The sequence below is a fragment of the Grammomys surdaster genome, unplaced genomic scaffold (assembly GCF_004785775.1).
Source record: "Grammomys surdaster isolate TR1022 unplaced genomic scaffold, NIH_TR_1.0 64, whole genome shotgun sequence".
NCBI classification, from domain to species: domain Eukaryota; kingdom Metazoa; phylum Chordata; class Mammalia; order Rodentia; family Muridae; genus Grammomys; species Grammomys surdaster.
In genome coordinates, this window is record NW_021604566.1 from 10,207,528 (window position 1) to 10,213,011 (window position 5,484).

At 41.1% G+C, this 5,484-nt stretch overlaps 1 protein-coding gene and 1 pseudogene across 5 annotated transcripts in view; one reads left to right on the plus strand and one right to left on the minus strand.

Moving 5' to 3' along the window:
- Positions 1–1,868, minus strand: part of LOC114622359 — a 3,384-nt pseudogene extending 1,516 nt beyond the window's left edge.
- Stau2 (staufen double-stranded RNA binding protein 2) overlaps positions 1–5,484 on the plus strand; it is a 254,960-nt gene that overhangs the window by 34,508 nt on the left and 214,968 nt on the right. The window lies entirely within an intron of this gene.

The following is a 5,484-nucleotide window of genomic DNA, read 5'->3' on the forward strand; positions in this document are numbered from 1 at the left end:
AGAGACTAGGAAGCGTGAAGCGACTCCATGGACTCGGGAACAGCAACGGGTAACACAAATGCAAGAAGCTCAGAAACCATGACTCTGCTGATACAGCGCTGTGTTAACGCCAACTAAACCACTGCAGTTTGATGTTGAACATTTTTAAAAAAGTTTCTCAGCCATTTGTGTTTCTTCTTTTGTGAGCTCTGGATAGTCCATGGCCTAGTTTTAGATGGGGTTATTTATTCATGGTTTGAGTTCTTTGTCTATTCTAAACACTAACCCTTTAGTGTCTTATACTATAGGACCTTATAGCTGGAAAGGTTTTTTTTTTTCCCTTCAGTAGACTGTCTCTTCACTCAAATGATGGTGTCTCTTGTCATATAGAAGCTATTTGTTTTAGTGAAGAACCATTTGTCAGCGGTTGGCCTTAATGCCTGCTCAATGGAGGTCTTGGTCAGAAGTTCTTTCCTGTGCCTATCAATTGAAGTGTATTTTCTACTTCCTCCTCTAATAAGTTTGGGGTATCAGGTCTTTTTTATTTTTTATTAAAAATTTTACTAATAATTTATAAAATATTTTAATAAGTAATTTAATAAAAATTTATGTGTATGGGTGTTTTGCTTGCATGTTATATCTGTATACCACTTATGTGCCTGGTACCCATGGAAGCCAGAGAGGCCATTGGATTGCCAGGAACTAGGAGTTACAGATACTTGTGACCTTCCCTGTGGATGTTGAAAATAAAACCTAGAATAGGAACCACTGAGCCATCTCTTCAGCCTTAGGATATTAGGTCTTACATTGAGGTCCTTGATCAATTGGTATGTTCTTGAGTGAAGCATGATATTTTTGGATTCAAACTGTATTAATTATTGGCTGTTTGGATTTCTATATGGAAAGCCTGATTATTTTTAGTTATTTAAACATATCTACCAGTCACTGTAAGATATAAAATATATTTTGTTTTGTTTTTGTTTTTCGAGACAGGGTTTCTCTGTGGAGTCCTGGCTGTCCTGGAACTCACTTTGTAGACCAGGCTGCCCTCAAACTCAGAAATTCGCCTGTCTCTGCCTCCCAAGTGCTGGGATTAAAGGCGTGTGCCACCACTGCCCGGCATAAAATATATTTTAATGAAAATTATTATCTCCATCAAGTAAGATTTAAACTTGATCCTGACTCAGAGTTTTTGGGGACATTAACTAACGATACATCAGTTTGCTTGCAAATGTATATGTTTGTATACAGAATAGAAATTCCGTTTAATTGCTCTTGGTTAGACCCATCTTCGAGATTTATTTATGGCTCTGAAATGATTTCGTTTTGAAGAGTTGAGACACAATGACTTGCAGAAGCTAAGATATCCAGGTGTACGTGATCTTCCATTCATTTTGATGAGAAGTTGTGGCCTACCTTCTTTTAACATGGGTTTCCCCTGTCTTTCATTGAGTCTCCAGCTTAGGGCTACATATGTATGTGTACCACATGTGTGCCTGGTGGCCGTGGAGGCCAGAGACCTCGCAGTCAAACCCTGGTCCTTTGGAAGAGCGTTAAGCACTCTTTCCTGTTGAGCCCCCTTCTTAAGGCAACGTCTCATACATGACTGCTAACTGAAATCTTCTAATCATGTTAGTGTTGAGCTCACCCCTTTTTCCTGTTCCACTGTGTAAGTGAGCTGGCTTAGTGTATTTTACACCCGTGTGAGTTGTTACGGCACTGCTGTACTGTATTTGTACCTGTAGGTCTCTGGGTTTCTGTGGCATTCTCTCACATCCAGGAAGAAGGCTGTCAGTGTTGGGGCAGAGGTTGATTGTCAGAAGAGGCTGCCTTCTTTTTCCTCTTGTCCCATCTTGATAAGTTGTCAGGGCAAAAAGAGCTAGCTGCATTACTGCTGCAGAGGAGCGTTGTGGAGTAGATGTCACCCAGGAAACGGCTCACCCGACAGCTTTGCCTCCCAACCTCCCTCCCTTTCTTCATTTTTAAAAAGATTTATTTATTTTATATGCATAAGTGTTTGGTGTTTGGTCTAGATGTATGTCTGCACCACGCGCGTGCCTGGGGTCTGAACAGATCAGAAGAGGGTGTCAGAACACCTGGAGCTGAAGCTGATGTAGAAAAGCTGGGAACTGAATTCAGGTCCTCTATCAGAAGACCGTCTCATGCTTGTAACAGCTGAGCCATGTGTCCAGCCTCTCACTCAGTGGCTTTAAAATCAAGTCATCATTTTCATTTTACAAAATCCTGGTGACATTTGCCAGCTTGATCTTAGTCCTGCATCGCCAGCATGTGGCATTGAGCAACTAAATAAAAAGACTCAGTTTTTAAATCTGTAAGCTGAGAAATATATGGTGTATATTTCTGGCCATCCTTTAAACAAAATAATTATCTAGTATGTATTGTGTGTGTACTCGTGCGTGTGGTGGACAGGTGTGTTCACTCTGCTGGTGCTTAAGGAGGTTAGGAAATGACGGCAGGAGAGGTCTTGGGAAAGTCAGCACATTCGGCCTGATTGTGGACAGAAGTAACACAAGTGTACATTCCCAAGGACTTGTCTGCCTCTGCACTGAGCTGAATTCCATGTTTAAGATCAAATGAATGACCTGGAAAACAGAGAAACAATCCTGACCATGTCTCTGCAGCTTCTCCGAGGAATTTGAAGATAGCTCCTGCCCAGTGTGCAGCCCATGGGAATAGTGAGTGACTCCCACTCTGAAAAGAGAGACAAGCAGTTGTCATATTCACAAGAATGACCTGACTGGAGCTCCTGTGGTTTGGGATTTTGCCTGTCTGCTTTTTTGCCCTGTTTTGCCTGTAAGGCAGGAGCGTGTTCTCCTAGCCAGGAGATTCTGATTGGTTTCCTGGCCTCCGCCCCACATAGGGACATACCTGCACCCCTGAGGGAGGGAGCGGGAGACTGAGGGAGGGTCTGTAAGGCCAGAACTGAATCACTCAGTTAAATATGAGTCAAAAGACACTAGGACAGCACTTTGGTGCTTTGAGAACCAACACAAAAATTCTCTTGCATGTGACAATCCAGCCTATCTTCAAACTAAACCAAGGAAAAGTATTACAGTTTGGTGTCTCCACTCGCCAGCCCTGGAGTTTGTTCTTCATGTGGAATTAACACAAAACGAACCTTAGCAGCCATCCTGATGGGGATGAAGATACATTAGAGACACATGCACCCTTCCTGGTGCCTACCAAACTAGTAAAACAACGGACTCCCCAGAAGTTAGAATTTCCCCAGGAGTCTCAATCTGAAAGAAGGAAAGGGCTGAAGCTTTGTGCCAGCCAACGGGGGTCTTATCTCCAGGAAAGTGGTCTCACGGAGTTCTCACAGCCCCTCTGCAGGAGAAAATGGAGCTGTGTGAGTGGTGGTAGAAGGGAGCATGCGAAGACAAGAATTGGTTCCCCCTGTACGCCTCTTTACTAGAACAGTTAAACCTAAACCTCATGTCAGGACCTAAGAAGACCTGTGGAGACCGCAAGGCCTCTTGTTCTTCCCAGTGTGGCCACATTAAATAAATCTCCTTTTTTTTTTTTCCACTATAACTTGCCTAATTCTCCATTGGGGACAAGTAGAGGAGCCTAGCTCATTATGACTGCCAGGGCCCAGGTTCTGACCCTAACAACTCCCATAACAACTGCGGAAGGTGAAGCCCCACACCTGAGAATACTACATCTATGTCCTGCCATGCACTAAGATCTGGAAAGTTCAGCCAACCACACTGGAGGCCATTTATTGGCTTAGGTTTTTCTATCCAAAACACTTTCCTGTCTTGGAAAATTATTTGAAATGTAACATGGATGAATCTTCTTTTCTTCCCATATGAAGGCTACCTTTATGCAACAAGTCTAGAAATAAGCTAGCCAGCCATGGTGACATATGCCTATAATTCTGGGATTTGAGAAGTAGAGGGCAAAAGACATTATGTAATAGCCACTGTTAATTACTCTTAAAATAGAAATGAAATAAGATATATTTAATCATATTAGAAGCTCAGTCTCATGGCATTATGAACCTTTTCTCAAGAACTTTATTATATGAAAATCTCAAAAAAATTAAAGTTTCAGTTGGAAAATATTTAAGACAGATACATGGAAGCATGCCCACATCAGCAATATGTTGCTCAGATTATTTTACTTAATTTTCTTTCCAATAGAGGTTTTAATTTTATTTTAATTTCACTTTTTAAAATATTGAACTTGGAACTCAAACTGTATAGCCTAGGCTGGCCTCAGACTCAATGATCCTTTGCCCTCGCCTACCCAGGGCTGAGGTTACAGGATGTGCATCACTGCTCCTGGCTGCTGGTAAGTGCTTTGCTATTCATCTGATACGGAGCTTAAAAATGTTATACTGCTATTGCATCAGTGACTGAATAACACTAAACATTGCATAGTGTGTGATCCTTGTTTGCCTTTTCTCTATTGACTGAGGTACTTGTTTATAGTTGCTCTGTTTAAGTAGGATCCAAGCAAGGATCACATTCAATTTTATCTTTTATTTATTGATACTACCTTTTCTTTCCATTTTCCCACTGATATGGTTAGTTGAAGGCAGAGTTACTTGTCTTGTATATTTTTGCTCTGTATTTTATGCAGGATTTTATGTTCATCTTTGTTGGTTCAGCTGGAGTCTTACAGATTGGCCTTGAACTGGCCTTGGGGTTCTATTGCCAGAGCCCCCGAGTGCTGGAGTCACAGGCACATAGCACCACACTTGGTATCTGTCCCAGGTGTCGACACAGGGTTTTTGTATTTCATCATCTGGGAAAATACAATTAGGACATACTTGAGTATTTTAAAGTATAGACTGTGCCTTTTCAATTCATATTCTCAGGTAAAATCAAAGTAATGATTCTGTATGGACAGATGCTGTGGAAATGCAGGAGAAGGGGTGAGGAGAGTGGATAATGGAGGAGAGAGAGGTCTAGGGCAGGGGCAGTAAGGCAAATAAATGTAAGCAGAAACATGAGGGACAGTGTTTTTCTGCTTCAGTGCAACCCTGATGTCTTACGTAGTTTAAGCTACTTTAGAAGTATTCATGCTCAATTTTATACCTATGTAAACAAAACCAAACACGCTCAGTGTCCTACAAAGTGTCTTTTCAAATATTTCACTTGTTTTTAGTAGATTATTTGCATGTTTGTAATTTTAAGCAGTTGCCTATTATATCATAGAAAATGAGGTGGAGTTACAAAGCAGCAGTACTGTTCATTAATTTTAATATTTATGCATTATTTTGCCTTACTAGAAATCTTATATTTCATTGTATATGTTTGAATTACCATCAAGTGCTCTTGCATTTCAGCATGAAGGACTTCTTCATCATACTCTGTCAGTGCTAGAGTCCCTTGGCTTTTTGATTTTTTTTTAAATTTCTCCTCCATTTTACAAGTGTGGCTTGTTGGTTGTAGAATTCTTGGTTGAGGTTTTTGAGGGTTTTTTTCCTTCCTTCCTTCCTTCCTTCCTTCCTTCCTTCCTTCCTTCCTTCCTTCC